This window comes from Cygnus atratus, chromosome 1, assembly GCF_013377495.2.
Source record: "Cygnus atratus isolate AKBS03 ecotype Queensland, Australia chromosome 1, CAtr_DNAZoo_HiC_assembly, whole genome shotgun sequence".
NCBI classification, from domain to species: domain Eukaryota; kingdom Metazoa; phylum Chordata; class Aves; order Anseriformes; family Anatidae; genus Cygnus; species Cygnus atratus.
In genome coordinates, this window is record NC_066362.1 from 103034905 (window position 1) to 103054004 (window position 19100).

Sequence of the window (19100 nt, forward strand, 5' to 3'; positions counted from 1 at the left end):
GGCTGTGGGGCCAGGCCAAGCTGGGCTCTGGAGCATGCCTGTCCCACTGTGGCATCACAAATGTGGGTTTGTGCAGGTACTGCTAGCCAGGATGGAGCCGAAGTACTTGTTATAGGTTAACCATGGTAGGCAGCTAAGCACCACACAGTTGGTCCCTCACTTTTCCATCGCCACCTCCAGTGGGATGGGGGAAGACAAAAAGCATGAAAAACTTGTGGGTTGAGATAAAAATTATTTAATAAGTGAAGAAGTGGAAGAAGAAAGAGAAAGCAAAATAAAACAAGAGATGCAAAGTTAATCACTCACCACTTCCCATGGGCAGATGGATACCCAGACAGTTCCCAAGCAGAAGATGTCTAACTGACCTAAAACCCCTCATCTCCCTGCTTATTGCTGAGCATGATGTTACATATTATGGAATATCTCTGTGGTTAGTTCAGGTCACCTGCCTGATTGTGTCCCCTCTCAAACTCTTGCACACCTCCAATCTGTTCAATGGGGGGACAGAGTGAGAAACAGAAATCCTTGACACTGTACAAATACTGTTCAGCAATAGCTAAAACATGGATGTGTTATCAGCACTGTTTTGGTCATGAATCTAAAATACAGCACCATACAAGCTACCATGAAGAAAATTAATTCCATCCCAACCAGACCCAGAGCTGTGCCAATGCTGACAAGGAGCAACCTTCAGCTTTTGCCTTGCAGTCCATGGCTTCTGCAGGCTGCACATGGAGTGGGCGAGAAAGTTGCTTTAAGTACCAAAGTCAAGAACTGTAACACTGAAACTCACAGGAACAAAATTTATTAGGCCCAAGAGGATATTTTCTTCCCCACTGCGTAAAAGGTAAAGCCACTGTCTGAGGTTTTGCTGTTTGTACTGAGGTCTATCAGACAGTAATTCATCCTGCACTATGTAAACACAGAGCCTACCCTTAGCAGAGCTTCTGTGCTTATAAACACCACCAGGTCTAAAACAAGTCCCCTCTGTATAGCATAATGGTGCTGTGACTCCAGCTAGACAAAGATCTGCTAAAAGCTTATACTACCCACTGAAATCATTCAAAATAGTTGCAGTTTTCAGCCTTGAATTTTAGCTTCAAATGTAGTGCATGTTTTAGTCTTTGGGTTATGATGTTCTCTGCTGGCTGAAGTAGAAAACCACTATGGAGTTGTATCTGACCAACCAGACCTCTCCCACTCCCCCTCTCACCCTTTTCCTAGGAAAATGGTATATCAATGATGCTTGTCTGCCTCTTACCTGCCATGCTGCTTGCATGTTTGTGTCAGTGCCATTCACAAAAGAAATAGCACACTTGCTGAATATGGTATAACTGGTTCATATCTGAAATGTTAACCTATGCTCAAAGGTTGTCACCTTTATTCTCATGTGTCATGCCAATAAGGTTATAAAAATTGGATTTGAGCAAGGCCTGGTGGAAACTAAGGGCTCAGCTGGTTAAGAGAGCTTGAGTAATTCATACACTGCATAGGTCACTGTCACTGCAGCTGGGATTCTCTCTCCAGTGATCTTGATGCTTCTTTTCAAAGAAAACATTCTCTTGGGACAGAGAAGATCAGCGAGTATCTAAGGAAAAAGATGACCTTGGGAATTAGGGCATCACAACACCACCATGAAGCAGATCTGGACTAACATAACAGGTCCCAAATTACATTAAATACTCATATTTTCATTCCCATAAAACAATCATGTCCAAGATGAAAGAAACACTGAAATAAAACTACCAGAGGGAGAAACTTCAGCTCACTCCTGTCACTCAACCTCTGACAATCAAACACTCCCCCAGGATGTGCCACAGAGTGTGACTAGAGAGCTCATTGCTGCCAGGGCACTTGTGGGACTGACCCAGTCGCAGAGACCATGAACAGCGACTGCCCCAGCCTATGCTGCCAATGTTTAGGAGGATGTTTCAAGTCCCATGGTATTTGTGTTCCTGGAAGCCTGCATGAGCATAGCTTATTCCTGGCTATACCTGTGTTACAGGAATTAGTTAACGTTCTCCTGAAAAAGCTGGATTTTGCAGTATCTTTTTGTGACGTAAGGGTGTGTTTCTCCCTGATTTTGCAGTCTGGTCAACGTCATTTGGATATTGTCTTTTTTAATTAATTGGCCTTAATTGGGCTGTTAAGAAGTGCTGTAAATAGTGATATATGAAAACAGCAGGAGAACATTAAGATTCTCATTTTCAAATGAAGGCATTGCTAGAACTGCATTAAGGTGGAATGCACTGGATTAGTAGCTGAAGGAAAAATTGATCTGATTCATCTCCTGTCAACTTTTTATTTTTATCTTGCACAGCTTAGAAGAAGTCTTTGTCAGAGCCTAGGACCTTGTTCTGTTGTTCATCGACAAATCCTCTCTAACCATCTGAGCAGTCTTCTGCAGTGTCCACACCCCACTAGGGAACCTGGAGAGCTTTCAGGAGGTAGTGGTCCGTGTTACCTATTGCAGGACATTCTCTCACTCCTTGGTGTGCCTAACTGCTCTTGAGCAAATTCATAAGATATTTTTGGTCAGCATTCCTCCTTGTCTTTGCTAGTCTGCTATTTGACGTCTTTGGAATAGTCGTCCATGTAGCACCGTACCTTTAGGTACTGACATTTACATCCACTGGAATGTAAATCCATGGTGTTTGCAGAGAAAGTAACTTTTGGGTGAAAGCATCCCCGTTCAGTGTTCACAGCACGTACAACCTGTACATGGCAAGTCTCACAGCTGCCACCAAATCTACAGCCTGCCTCCTTCCTGCTGGAAATCTGGCTTTTCTCTCCCTGATATGAGCTCTTCTGCCACTGCTCAGCACCATCAATGCCAGTGACAGAGAGACTGACAGAGAGAGCAGTCTAGAAGCACAAATGGTCTGCAAGAGGGTGACAGCTGCCTGGGGGATTTGAGAGTGTCTCCTAACATGTCAGGGAGATCAGCAGTTGATGGTATATATCCTCGTCCAAGCAGAGTTCTCTTCCATGAAGTAAACCCTTTATTTTTGTTTAGTTTGTAGCAGAGACTGATTCTGCCACTTCTCTCTTCCAACATCCTCTTATTCCTCCACTAGCAACTGCCCTTTTTCCCCTGAGACTGCAGCAAGGTTTGCAGGAACAGAAAGCACACCTCACCCTTTGATGTCATTGCCTGTCCAGCTGCCTTCTGTCTCACAGGAGGTGACAGAAGGCTGAGATTTGTTCTCATCCAGCAGCAGCATCTACCTCCATTACCTGGAGTTAGAAGACACTTTGCTGACAAATATGCAGTGAGCAAGGTAGTGGGAAATGGGTGAAGAGGAGAGAGGATGAAAATTCATCACATCAAATAGACAAATGCATTGCACATCATTCTCACAATAAATACACATCCATGAACACATCAAACACCACTTTGACCACATGTATGCAGAAGCATAGGCTACATCCTGCACCTCATGCTGGAAATACACATATGCACCTCTTCCACCATGCCTCACACTGCATCAAATACGCATGTATCTTCACATGCTACACTGGCCACAGTACAAACATTAGCATTTTAAAACCCTGGCATGTCTTTAATTGTATCCCACACCATAGTGAATTTGCATACATTCCCATAATACACCAACAAAAAACATATGCTTCCTATGCCAGGCCATATCACAGCAGTTATGCAAAACCATACCAGTCCAGCATATTCAGCTGTAGTGCTAGGTAAGCAGAAGGGATGTAATGGAGACAGTGATATATGCTACACACAGGATATAGTTCAGCTCCCCACACAGCACATATGGAAAACACTGCAGAAATGAAAGAAAAAAGAGGATGGACACACACACAGAATGTGACACTTTACATGCCTGGAGTATAGCACATCTGGACAATTGAGAAAGAAATACAGCAAAACTTACCACACAGCTGTGCTCACAGGCTTTCATCCAGCCCTTAGGATGACAGAAAAATACACCCCATGCAATAACGTGCATTCAGTGCAACTGGAGCCAACACTCATGTGGCAAAATAGGCCATAAAGAAGTGGAAATCAGCAGGAAAACATGGGATGGAAAAAATGCACAGAGTAATATACAGTCATGGGCTTCAAGTGGTTACAGGACAATTTACATGGGCAAAAGGAGTGAGAAGGGAACCTGGAGTGATCAGAAGATACCTGCAATCTACAGCCACTAAACACCTGCCGCTTTTCTATGGAGTGCCAGGTCACAGGAAACCTTGGAGGAGAGGAGCCCACTACCTACAGCTGTACTTCAGAGGTGAAATAGTGGTCCCTCTTTATCATTTTCAAATGAAGATTAAAAATAGTGTCTGGAAAAGCAGGACCCTTCTGGTAGGGACTGGGATGGACTGGGAGAATAGGATGGAGGCAAAACTAGAGTATTGGCAATTTGTGAAGTGCAGATGGAGACGGTAGCCTTGCAGAGCAAGGTGTGGGAGGAGACTGGTGGAAGGGCTGCAGGACATGAGTGAAACTGGCAGAACTGTGTGGGAAGTGCAGCACTGGAATAAAAGAATGGCTCCAATGAAGGAGTGAAAAGATATAGATGGCTTAAACTAATAGGAAATGTATTGCAGAAAAAATGTTCTTCTAGATCAGGTGTATGGTGGCTCCAACAGGTACTTGTGCATTCAGATTGCTGTAACTAGTAGTAGAATGACAACTGCACATAGAGCTCATCTGCAAAGCTGAGCATCTGGTGAGGCTGTGGTTATTTAACTACCTCTCTCTCCATCTAGTTCTTTCATGCATAGTCATTACTACAGCCAAGCTCCCTGGCATCACACACAAACACTGTGGCAGGGTGAGGAAGTAAATAGTTGTCACAGGCGTGGTCCCTCTTTTTCTTAAGAGGTATTCTTGGCCCATGAGCAAAATAATCATATAGTCAAAGGAGTCAATCACCATGTACAGTCAATCACCATGCAGATATGAAGGGTGATAGAGCCAAGAGAAGGCTTCTCACCCTGGAGAGAAGGCTTAGCGGGGACCTCATCATGGTATTCCAGTACTTTAGGCACTAAGGGTGCCTAAAAGAGGATAGAGGCTCTCTCTTCACAGAGAAGAAAACAGTTACAAGCTGCACCACGAGAGGTTTTGTCTCGATATAAGAAATAATATATATATATTTCTTTACAATGAGAATAATCAGCCACTGTAATAACTTCCTCAGGGATGTGCTAGAATTCCCATCACAGGGAGCTTTCAATATTCTTGTGGAAGGGGTGCTAGATAATCTCATCTAGGCTCACTTTTCCCACAAAAGCCTGGGCCTGATGATCTTTCAAGGTCCATTCCAACCTGCACAGGTCTGTGGTTCTATTTAGGAGAGATCAACCTGAATATAGCAGGCAAATGCATTACTTAATAATGTAAGTGAAAATTATGTAATGAAGCTAATTCAATTAGAATCTGAAATAAATATTTTTCAATTTCACTGTGGTTGTTCAGAGGTAACATTGGAATATTTCAGGTCTCATGCACATTTAATTTGCTCCAAGGGACATAAAACAGAAAAGGAGCAGTGATGGGTCTGATCGTATTTACTTTTCATTATTTTGGATTTATTTGGCATGTTTCATAGGATAGTCATTAAAAAATACTGACCAATTCAGCCTCACAACAGCCCGGAAGGGTAGTACTTATTGTCTCCAACCTGCAGATGAGGAAACAGAGGCACAGAGATGTGAACTGTCTTGCTTTATGGCCACACAACAAATTAGAAGCAGAGTCAGTAAAAAAGAAAAAAAAAAAAGAAGAAGAAGAAAACAAACAACAAAAAAAGCCTTATTCCCCTCATCTCTAGCACTTCTAGTAACAGGATTATATCCACCAGACAGAAAATTTGAAACATGGATTCTGTATATCCCTATTATCTTTCATTAATGAAAGAAACTCCTCTTTATATTTGGGAACATAGCCACATAACATTTTGGTGTTCTGCCATTTGCAGACTGGAAAAGCTCTGATTTCTTTGCCAGAACCAGCAACAAGAAGGTAGCTCCTCTTCTGACATACTGCCAAGAAAACACTGCAGAATTGTCTTTGAGCAACAGCTCTATTCAAAGCTCTTTGATACATTTATCAGTGCCTTCTTTCTCTCAAACAAAATAACAAATCACAGTGCAAGCCTGGGGAAAAAAAAAAAAAAGTGCATTTTCTTCTTGTCATTTGCATTTTGTCAGACTTTTTGGCAACTTACAAGTGTTTAGTGTCTGTTCTTCTATTCTATTATGGAGATGCTTCGTAAAATTTGCGAAAGGATTCAAATGATTTAGAAACCTCATAAAAAGTGTACACAAGGTGAACTAGTCTAACCCAGGGCAAGTGAAACAGAAACCTCCTAGCTATCCTGGTTTTCAGATAACTGTTACAAGTATTTTCTTTTACAAACTTTTGTTTCAGTCAAATTACTGAAACATCCACTGTTTACGTAAGGTATTTATTTGTCTGCCTGATGGTGTGAAGGAGTTGTGAATCTCCAAAATGTAGAAAAGACATTGAAAAGTCGTCCTGCTGGACAGATTTAGTCATGTTACTGCAGGACCCAAGACACCAACATCAGTAGGATAAACAGCTACGAAGTCCAGAGGCTATAGCCAAAACTTGACTCTTCTGGGGTTTACACTATGAAGGAGAATATCCTTATCCTTTCAGGTAGATTTCACAAAAGCTCTGTTTGTTGAAAGTACCAAAAGCATGAGTCAAATTAATATAGCCTCCCAATGTAAAGAGCAAGACTCTCTTTTGTCCAGCCCTGCATGCTGACTTTTGTACTGGTCTGTCATACCAGTGTAGGAGAAACAAGTGTGAGGCTGTTTGGTACTAAAGCATTAGTCCCTGCTGCGTCTTTCTGCTGCTGGACTTCTGCACTGCAGTTTTTGCTGGAGAGTCGGGACAGATGTCTGAGACATCTTTTTTTCCCATTCAGTCCAGAAAGAGCATTGTATCCTCTCATAGGACAGCTAGGTGCATGGCTGGCTGTCTCTGCATATATGTTTGAAGGTACATGTGTGCTACGTGTGATGCTGTGCAAGTTAACAACAGTAATATATTAAAAAAAAAAAAAAAAAAGACTTCAAATGTTATTCCTTTCTTTCATGCAGTCTTTTGACCTTTTAACCCCATTAAAGACCACTCTTATTATTTCCCAGAAGGAAGGGAAAAAAATGTGGGTTTGCTCCTTTCCAACCCACTTTTCATTTTGTAAATGTCCATCGTCTCTCCAACTTCTGCCATGCAAAGAGCATCACATCAGCATTGCTCACAGACATGTCAGCACAGAGAGCTAGGGTGGCAAGAACAGTAACTAATAAACTCCCCTGGAAAGGGAAGTAACAAAGAGCCTCGAAATGGAAGGGAAAAACATCAAAAGAGACATAAAGGGCTTAGAGTGGAAGAAAATTTTGGATGCTTGATTCTGCTTTCACTGACACTACTGAACAATTTCATGTTAGCAGACTGCATTAGAAAGCAGAGACAAGACTCTGCTCTAAAGTACATTCGTGGCACTGAGGTTGGTAGAGTTGCACAGAGGCAACTGACATTGATATCTTGGCTTGTCTGCAAGCACCAGCTTACAGAGTCTCTCCTACTCCAGCAAAAAAAACGTAATTTTAAAAAATAAAATAAAATAAAATAAAATAAAATAAAATAAAATAAAATTAGAACAAAACAATAAAACAAAATAAAATAAAATAAAATAAAATAAAAAGTTTTCTTTGTGCTAAAGACAGTTCTAAGCAACTTTTGTTTTCCTGTTGACTGTAACACTTTTTTAACTTAGTCAAAAACATTTGCATTAAAATACTTGGGAGCTGCTTCAATCAAACCTGTGCATTATTACTAAATATTATTCAATTTATCTTTTGTACAAAGAGATACTAGTAGATTTCATAATTACCTAATTTCATTATTATTTGCAAACAGAACCAGAACAACAGAATTAATTAGCTGGTCTGACCTACCTGTGTAGAAGATTTGAAGACAAACAACAATATACCAGTCAAGGAGAAATTTAAAAAAAAAAAAAAAAAGGAATGATTTTAGCCTTTTTCTGACCCGATGAAGAAAAATGAAAGTAAAATATACATTAATTAAAAATACAGAGAGAAGTCTGAAGAAATGTTATGTTTAATTGAAGGGAAGGTTTATTTCAAATAAATCATTTCCTGTTAGTTAATTGCTGTTGGTGAGCAACATTTTAAAGGTCCGAAGTGCTAAGAACTGTTAGGTCTGGCAGAATGCTGCTCGTTCACATCTGCTCCTGTAGGAAGCTGATAAGCAAGGAATATTTTATGCACATGATATTTTCTTTTACTTTCCAAAATAGCTGGAAAAAAAAAAATAACACTCTCATAAGTTCTCAGCTGAAAATCAAGTTGAAAATTCCACTCCAAAACATAGCTGAGTATTGGAATAAGTGGATATTCCACACTTTTGATACCTAAAATGCTGGAAAAATTGAAGCTTTTTGTGTCCAAGAAAAAAAAAATCTGTTTCTGTCCAAAGGTGATTTTTTTTTTTTCTTAGTGGGAGGTCAAACTGAACCCTAGAAAGGTTTATGGTGGTAGTGTGCAAGTCCCCATCACAAATACTTTAGCATATCGGATGGTGCCAAACTCCATTCATATTTCACTTCCCATTTCAGCCATCATCATATATCAGACTGGAAAATGCTGTTGAGAAGTAATTAATATTGGATTTTAGACTGGATAGATCCCACTCTATGACAACCAATTTAAAAGAATAAAAAGCAAGTCTGATGCCTCTGCTTTTGTGCTGTCAGCAGGGAAATGGTGCAAGATTTAGAAAGCAGGCTGGGAGATAGGTGTTAAAAAATGATCTGGGTGCACTGATATTTTATGACAGGTCTTATTGGCCAGCAAAGCATTAGATATGATCTGCTTGGCTAGGTGTGACACATGTCCCCATGTCAGGGTGTTTGCAGCCCTCAAACTCCTATTGAACACTATATCAGATTATTAACAGATGGCTGTTAACAGCTCCTGAGAGCTTCCCCCCTACATTTCCAAGCAACTACGCCTTCAGTGAAGATGTCTGCACAGCTTTAATTATCCAGGCCATCCAAAGAAGTCAGATCACAGTGCAAAATTCTTTTCTGGCTTTGTGACAAATATTGTCAAATGAAATGGACTACAGCTACAAATCTTTACCAAAGAGTTGGATTTTCCACACTGTTTTTTTTTTTTTCCCCTCCAGGGTTTTGTTTCCTGACACTAAATACACAGCAGGACTGCTTCAAATTATATGCTTTTGCAAGAAAAATTCAGCCCCTTTTAGGCTTTTAATATATTCCCGGCTTTCTAGAGCAGAAAGCCAATAAAGTTTCCACAAACCAAGTCATTAGGAGAGATCATCAGGTGGCATAGTGCTTGTATGTGTATTTGTCAAAATTAAAAATATATATATATTTAAAAAATCAGGGTTTAGGTGTCAGTCTAACAAAATTGGAAAAAAAAAAAAAAAAACAAGCAAGTAGGTCATGGACTAGTTTCTCATCTTGATGTCTGTGGCAACACGTTTTAACAATACCCAGGTAACCACTTTCAAAAACAGAACTATACTTTTGTAGATTTTCTTTTGTGACCACCCTCCCCTGGATTAGCCTCTTTTCTTAATATAACATCATCTTTATCACACCAATGCCTTCTTAAAATGCATTTGATCTCTGTGCTTCCTGAAGAACTGGGGACTGATGGTCACATTCTGTTTCTGAATTTCTGGAGGACTTGTTAGTGTTAGGTCAGAGGTTGGACTCAGTGATCTTGGAGGTCTCTTCCAACCTAGACGATTCTGTGATTCTGTGATTCTGTGATTCTGTGAATGCAGCATGTTCTTTCCCCGTCCTCTGATGCCCAGTGAAGCAACTCAGCAGTGCACAATGTCTTTACAGCAAGACTGTGCCAAAATATTTATTTTTGTCTTAGAATGTATAAATATCAGTTTTCCTTCCAGAGCCCAAGTAATTTCCCACCCCTACAGTGCTGTCAGTATAATTTGTGGATCTAATAGTTGTGGTAAAGACACAAGTGCTAAAGTGTGGTAAAGGCACAAGTAACTCAGACTCCTTCCTTCCATTCCTCAGGCTCTACAGGGAAAACAGGTAAGAAATTTCATGTGTTGAGAAAAGACTGATATATTCATGAGGTGTTGTCATACATATTAAACAGTAGAGTGCTCCTAAAAGGCTGCAACAACACCCAGATGAGAGGCATTTACATGCCCAGAATCCTGCCTGGTTTTCTTTATGTTCTACTGGGGAGAAATACAGAAAACAACAGTATTTATCAGAAGGTATTTGAACCACCTTTACTATATCTCTCACATGCTGTATTAGTTTCTGTAAGTCAAAATGAATAGCTATTAAAGAAAACCAGTGAGCACAAAGGAGTAACATTGCAAAATGTTTATTAATTACTTTTGAATTGATTATACTTTTAAAGTAAACTCCTTTTGTATCTATATGATAAGCACAGTCACAGAAGGGCTCTCTGATTGGAGAGTAACTTTCAGTGTGTGGAGTAGGGCCAAAGATGCTGTTTATTCTGTACTGTAAGGTACAAAAATCTGGAAAATTGCTGAAATGCCTGCTGAAATTTTTAAAATTTTCCCAAGGTGACTGAGATGAACATTTTGAAAAGCAGAGAGGCTACAACTGCAGTAGGATTTTTTTCTTAGGTATGTTGTATCCCTCAGCCTTAGTCTCAGTAGCATGATTTTCTCTGCTTATTGTGGAGCTTGGCTTAGAAAGCCTTTGTTCACAAATATGAGCTAGTGCTTACGTATAGCGAAAGGAACAAGGTTCTTCTGTTCTGAAAGCAGCTTGGTGTCCTATGCAATCCTGTTTCATTTGAAATCTGAAATTGGAATCAGGAATCAAATATAACTTTTATATTCTGCTACAAAAGGCACATTAAGAAATGGTACATTGTTTGCTTCTCTAGGTAGGCCTAGTTGTCTTGGAGTTTATAGGGATTCAGCATGCAAAGAGCAGATGGGAGAGCCATACCAGGCTCTGCTCCTTCACAGAAATCTGTATACAGCAGAGAAAAAAAGAGTTGCAGTTAATATTCTCCAAAGAGAGAGCCCAAGAATTGTCATTGCTGCTGTAGTTTGCACTACATAATACATCCCAGGATTGCTTCATAGCCCTGGAAATGGGGGCTAGTAGGCACAGAGGGTAAAGCCCGTCAAAAGGAAGAATTTATGGTCATGGTACTGGGAGCTGGGGAAGACAAAGTGGTGACAAAGGAGAAAAATAAGAAGCAGGACAAAGACCATATAAGTGACACGTATGTAGGCCAGGGACTTTGGAGAATTTTCTAGACTCCCAGTCACTCAAAGGAAGTATACAGTCTGTCTAAGGAAAGCTCCAGGCATCCTGAAACAAGGATTTCCTTTTTAAACAAGTACTCCTTTGACATAAAGAAATCTAGTTATGTTTCCTCTTATGTGTTCACTTAACTCTTCAGCAGTGACTAAGCTGCCAGCTCTACACGATGCATTGCACATTCCGATAGTATGCATGTCTTCATTTTCTACAGCAAACACTAAGGTCGATGGTGTTGCCAACCATTCCATTCAGGGAAGTGGTTGAGTCACCATCTCTGGAGGTCTTCTTAAGAAACGTGTAGATTTAGAACTTAGTAGCATGGTTTAGTGGTGGACTTTAGTACTAGGTTAAAAGTTGGGCTAGATGACCTTAGAGGTCTTTTCCGAACTGAATGATTCAATGGTTTTATGATTCTATACTCACCTCCTCGCTTTGCTGCTTTGGATGGTGGGTGAACTACCTGGTAACAGTACCCTGCACGTCATCATCGACAATGTGATGATCCCCACATTTCCCCCATGGCACTCTGCAGAGATTCACCATTTCTCTCTGTTTACACCTCACAGAGTGTACTCTGAGCAATAATGTGTTGCCACCCCCTGAAACCTCTAAATCTTGGTGACATTGATTTCTTTATGGGGAAAAGGAAATGCTAGCAGCTTTCTGAAATCCTGTGGGGGAACAAACAATATCTCACACCTCATTTTTGGTAAATAGATCCCAGGGAAAGGGCCGTGAGCGGTGAGTCCAGGACAGAGACATTCTCTTCTGATTTAACTAATAATGTTCAATTAAAAGCAGTACTTACTATATAAATTCTGACCTAGGGCTCTTCAACAAAAGTCTCACCTTGCAAGCCTATGAAAGGTCCTATGAAAGGCTACAGATATCACCCCTACAACATTCTCATTTTGCAGCAAAGGAAGACTTCTGAACAGAAAGAAGGACTCACTCACTTTACACACCTATCAAACTAACCCCAAACAAGCTCTCTGGAAGAGCAACACATTTCAGATTTCACAACATGAAACAAAACAGTTTGCTGCTGCTTTTACCAGCACTCCTATACAGAAAATTTTGCAGACGAGATTCTTGGGGAAACACGGCCTCATTGAAATCAATGCAAAAAGCACCTTTTAAAACACACATACTTCTAAAGCCACTTTTATAAAGTCTTATACAGTTCCTATCACAGCTTCAAGGTGTATAAATAATAATATGAATTCTATTTATGAAATAATGTATATTGTAATGATACTAATGTTATGGTGTAATAATGCAAGGACCTTATGATCTGTGAAAGTGCCTAGAATTGTCTGAATCCTGTAAAAAAGTAGTAGAATATGTACTTAAGTGGATTTTGTCAGAATTCCTTGTAAAATTATTTGCTTTATTATTAAACTATGGATGGAAGCTGACTGTACTGAAATGTCTTGGAATAAATTATGCAGCCCTACAGTATTGTTGAATTAAAATTATTGAAAGATGAAGTAGTGCTAATATAATGTAGAACGAAGTTTAGGAAAGAAAACCAAAATAAAACAAGTAAACAAAACAAAACCAAACCAAACAAACAAACTAAAACAAACACGAAGTTTTGGTTTAAGAAAATGCAATGATGGCCAAGTTCCAGCAGGTGGCAACTGAGTACGGGTTTTTGAGTCAGAAGCGGCCCCCCTCGGCTCCCAGGCGGGGGACAACTTTTCCTTCCCACCGGGCTCAACAGAGAACCCAGGGTTTCCAGAGAGGAGCTATACAGCATGGACCTTCGCTCTGCACATCTTTGGAGAGACTCACCTGCAAGACTGCAAATAATCTTGCCTGTTTTCGCTGCAAACCTCGTACAGGATTTATTGGACTCAAAAATACTACAGTCCCCATTCTACAAGACAGATGGGGAGAGACTCTTTATAAGGGAGTGCACCAATAAGACAAGGAATAATGGCTTTGAATTAAAAGTGATTAGATTTAGTTTAGATATAAGAAATTCTTTCCTATGAGGGTGGTGAGGCACTGGAGCAGCTTGCCCAGAGAAGCTGTGGATGCCCCATCCGTGGAAGTGTTCAAGGCCAGGCTGGATGCGGCTTTGGGAAACCTCGTCTGGTGGAAGGTGTCCGTGCTCATGGCAGGGGGCTTGAAACTGGGTGATCTTTAAGGTCCCTTCCAACCCAAGCCATTCAAAGATTCTGTGATTCTATGACTAACTGAAATCTCCCACAGTTTAGATTGCTAGGTAGTGTCTATCTGCATTACTTTCACTGAAGGGGCAAATGAAAGGTATCTTTTAAATTGGCATTGGAGCAAAATGAGCAACCTAAAACAAATGCCAGTTTTACAAACCTGTTTTTTTTCAACTGTTTTATTTCTGAGTACAGAGTTAAGGTTATAATTTCATTACCACGGTAATGTAAATATAGGGATTGTGTTCTCCTTAAATGTGGATTTCTTATGTTGCTTTATTAATTTTGAATAGCAAACTTCAGACATGCAGATTAGTAGTAAAAAAACTCAAACATACAGATTATATATCACAAATTTCCACAGGTTTTTCCTTGGCTTGCCACCATGGTGTAGCTACACTTCATTTTGTGCTTATGAAGTAAACTTTCCCAAACTGATACTCACCACTTCACTATGAAGACAGTGGATGTAGTGGGGGAAATTTGATTACATAGATTTCTGCAGGCAAAGCACTAAGTGTTTTGATGTTATTTATAAATTCTTTCAAAGGCATGAAGCTTTTTTTAAAAAAAAAAAATCAGAGAAAAAATATGAGTGAGAGCTCGCTTGATTTCTAATTCTTGGTTTGTTCCTAATATAAACAAAGTACAGCAGAAATAACTGGTAGTTCACAGAATCACAGAATTGTAGGGGTTGGAAGGGACCTCAAGAGATCAACCTGCCAAAGCAGATTCCCTACAGCAGGGTGCCCAGGTAGGCATCCAGACAGGCCTTGAATATCCCCAGAGAAGGAGACTCCAAAACCTCCCTGGGCAGCCTGTTAAAGTGCTCCGTCACCCTCACCGTGAAGTTCTTTTGCATGTTGGTGTGGAACTTCCTGTGCTCCATTTTGTGGCCATTGCCCCTTGTCCTGTCCCCACAAACCACTGAAAAGAGGTTGGCCAAATCCCTCAGGTATTTATACACATTGATGAGATCCCCCCTCAGTCTTCTCTTCTCAAGGCTGAACAGACCCAGGTCTCTCAGCCTTTCCTCACAGGAGTGATGCTCCAGGCCCCGTGTCATCTTTGTGGTCCTCCGCTGGACTCTTCCAGGAGATCCCTGTCTTTTTTTGTAGTGGGGAGCCCAGAACTGGACACAGTACTCCAGGTGAGGCCTGACCAGGGCAGAGTCGAGGGGGAGGATCGCCTTCCTTGACCTGATGGCCACGCTCCTTTTAATGCGCGCCAGGATCCCATTGGCCCTCTTGGCCACCAGGGCACACTGCTGGCTCATGGTCAACCTGTCATCCACCGGGACCCCCAGGTCCTTCTCTGAAGAGCTCCTCTCCAGCAGGTCATCCCCCAGCCTGTACTGATACATAGGGTTGTTCCTTCCCAGGTGCAGGACTCTACATTTGCTCTTGTTAAACTTCGTTTGGTTTCTTCCTGCCCATCTCTCCAGCCTGTCCAGGTCTTGCTGAATGGCAGCACAGCCTTCTGGCGTGTCGGCCACTCCTCCCAGCTCTGTGTCATCGGCATACTTGCTGAGGGCAGACACTATTCCCTCATCAAGGTCGTCGATGTAGATGTTGAACAAGACTGGACCCAGCACTGACCCCTGGGGAACACTGCTTGTTGCAGGTCTCCAGCCAGACTCTGCACCACCGATCACCCTCTGAGCTCGGCCAGTCAGCCAGTTCTCAATCCACCTTACTGTCCACTCCTCCATCCCACACTTTCTCAGCTTTGCTAGCAGGATATCATGGGAGACAGTATCAAAAACCTTGCTGAAGTCAAGGTAGATGACATCCACTGCTCTCCCCCCATCTACCCAGCTGGTGATGCCATCATAGAAGGCAACAAGGTTGGTCGAGCACAATTTCCCCTTGGTGAATCCATGCTGACTACTCCTCATAACTTTCTTGTTCTAAGATGTGTATTAGTCATTAAAATTGATTCGATCAAAACACCCATTATTGCCAAACCAGTAGATGATTCTGAGGAAATAGATTTTGTTTCCTGATATATTCTATAATATGAAGATAGATTAAAGAGTATAATAGAAAACTGTCTTGTTCTAGAGTGGTTGGCGATTCATCCTCTTATCAGTATTCAGACGACAGAGCTTTGTCCTACTCCAAATCAGCTTCAGACGTATCTTATTGCTAACTGGCAGAGACTGACAAGTTTGTGTTTGAAGAGCTTGAAAAAGGGACATATTCCTCTACCTTAGAAGAGGATACTTGGTCACATGTTGTAAAAAATTCTACTTCAAGCTCATATTTGATTTGTCTTGTCATGCTGGGTTTCATTCCATGCTATACAATTCCCAGGATCTCCCTGGTGATAAGTATTTGTGGGAGTGTAGCCATGGGGGTCGACAAGCCCCATGGTTGGTGATAACATCGGACTCTTAACGATGAGGCCATCAGGAATGTAAAGAGTTTAGAGGGAACAAAGAAGGGTGATTCAGGAGAGCCTTGCTGTCTTGGGTTGCTTGTTCTCCAGCCGTTAAGGCATGGAAGTTGCTGGTGTTTGCTGTTGCCGGGCAAAGCTGTTGACCAATGAATAGTGAGTGGAAAAGTGCTGCTGTGGGGCGAATGGGATAAGAAGGGAAACTGTCCTCAATAAAGATGAAGTTATGTCCTCAGTAAGAGAGATGAAGTTATGCCCTCAATAAGAGAGAGTTGAAGTTATGTCATCAATAAAGCAGTAGCAGGTACTGATCCTAAAAGAACCCTGGTGTCCGTGTGGTCCATTACGCCTCAAGTATTTACTGAAACCGAGCTGAATGTTTACACATTATGTCTGCACTAAGCATTTACAATATAGAAAATGGTAAATAGTTATTACAGATTAATAACATTATATACTTTTTTCATCTGTCATAAGGAGAATCTTATCAGTGTATCTAAATACCTGAAGGGTGTAAAAACTAAACGAAAACCAAACCAAACCAAAACAAAACCACTGGAATGTGGAGCCCCTATCCTTGAAGATATTCAAAACCCAACTCGACAATGGCCTTTGCAACCCATTCTAGCTGATCCTTCGAGCAAGGCAGTTGGACTGGATGATCTCCAGAGGTGCCTTCCAATCCCAACTATTCTGTGATTCTGTGACAAGTAGTGAAATTTCAATATGAAAGAGAAGATGAAGGCTGAATGGAACAGACATCTACAGCAATTTTGGAAATGCAGATAATCCAGAGTCCTTCAATACAAGAAATTGTTGTCTACTGTAAGGAGCTCTCTGGACTTAGGAAATTAAAATGGGCTTTAGGTTGCTCTGTCTTGTCCCATTGGAAAGATCTAAAAGAGATATTTTTCATCCTAAAGATTTCCTCCTCCTCCCTCACTCCATTTTGTGCTACGTGTGGTTCAAGGATCTGGCAAATCTACTCCAGTTTCCAGCACAATTCTGTATGAGTGTGCTGTGGAATGTTACTGAGATGTTTTCATAGAAAGAGTTAGGAATTTGTTGCTTTCAATATTTCAAACTCAGCCAGACAAAGAATGTAGCAACTATAATATAAAACATCTCTCTGGGAGCAAAACAAGCTAGTACATTTATTTCCAAGTAATTATACCAAGCACTTTAACTCACAAAATCGAAATCAATTTTGCATACAGCAGAAATCATATAAAGGATGAACACTGACTTGAGGAAGAACTTTAGTCCTATTTTACAAATCTGAGGCCCCTTCTGGACAGATGCTTGTGGGAAGCATCAGACTTATCATACTCCTCAGCAAGCTGGATCTAAATTCTGCCCCCAAGCCCCTGAATTCTTTACTGTTCTGTTGCAACTGACCACACAATCTAGGGCAAAATATTCCTCCTTTAAAACATGGATTTTTGAAACAAATTTGAATATAGAAGGCAGGATTATATTCAATGAAAGGTTTTATTCTTATAAATCAATATAAGAAATTAAGTAATTAAACTGATTCAAACATAATGAAGCTAAATGTTGTCCTCGAGAGTATTTCTGTGCAGAAATTACAAAATTCAAAAAGTGTAGGTTACAGATAATTCAACTTGTCTCTGGCTCCTCTGTCTCGTCATGTAGTATAAACCACATCAAATCCACAATTTGAAAAGACAGCAATAGCTTACAGAAAATGTTTCTTTTGAAGATATTAACTTAAACAGTCAGGAACTATTAGCTTCACAGAAAGATTTGTTGCCTGAATAGATTGCTCATATGAAGGAATGACTAATAAGAATGGCAATGAGGAAAATCTAAGTGCTTCTCTTTCAGGGGTCTGGAACACATGTTCTGTGAGGGGCGGCTGAGGGAACTGGGGTTGTTTAGGCTGGAGAAGAGCTTAGGGGAGACCTCATTGCTCTCTACACCTCCCTGAAAGGAAGGTGTGGGGAGCTGGGGGTCGGCCTCTTCTCACAGGTAACTAGCGATAGGACTAGAGGGAATGGCCTCAAGTTGCACCAGGGGAGGTTCAGGTTGGAAATGAGGAGACATTTCTTCTCAGAAAGAGCAGCCAGGCACTGGGACGGGTTGCCCAGGGAGGTGGTGGAGTCACCGTCCCTGGGGGGGTTCAAGGAAAGGTTGGACCTGGTGCTTAGGGACATGGTTTGGTGGGTGACATTGGTGGTAGGGGGATGGCTGGGCCAGATGATCTTGGAGGTCTTTTCCAACCTTAATGATTCTATGATTCTATGATTTATGTCATAATGACTTTTCTTTCGTGTGACTCAGCAGACAGGCCTGCTTTGCAACATTTCCATAGGTTAAAAACCTATGTAAAACCCCTGTTGCTGTTTTTTGTTGTTGTTGTTGTTGTTGTTGTTGTTGTTCGTTTAGTTGTTTTTGTTTCTTTTTTGTTGGTGGTTTTTTGTTTTTTCTTTTTTTCTGTTGTAGATTTTGCTTATTTCAGACTCAAGATTTCTAGGAATAGGATAGGATAAGATAGGATAGGATAGGATAGGATAGGATAGGATAGGATAAAGTTTAGTTCATTCAGTTGGACCTACAAAGATCATCTTTCTTTCTTTCTTTCTTTCTTTCTTTCTCTCTCTCTCTCTCTCTCTCTTTTCTTTTTTTTCTTTCTTTCTTTCTCTTTCTCTTTTTCTTTTTCTTTTTCTTTTTCTTTCTTTTCTTTCTCTCTCTTTCCTTCCTTCCTTCCTTTTTTCCTTTCCTTCCCTTCCCTTCCCTTCCCTTCCCTTCCCTTCCCTTCCCTTCCCTTCCCTTCCCTTCCCTTCCCTTTCCCTTCCCTTCCTTCCTTTTTCTTTCTTTCTTCCTTCCTTCCTTTTTCTTTCTTTCTTCCTTCCTTCCTTTTTCTTTCTTTCTCTCTCTCTCTTTCCTTCCTTCCTTCCTTCCTTCCTGACTATATTTTACGTTCCTTACTGTCCTGATGAACTGCTTTATGCTAGTATCATTTTAAGTTTCAGCAGTGATGGGGGTACATTGTCTTTCTCTTTAGGTTATTGTGTGACCAGCAACATTTTAATGGTTAATATACACAGGCATCAGAAGCATGCTTATAAGCATTATGAGCATCATTTATTCGCCAAACACTCCTGAAAAACTTTGTAATAATTGACAATCATTGTCTCACTAG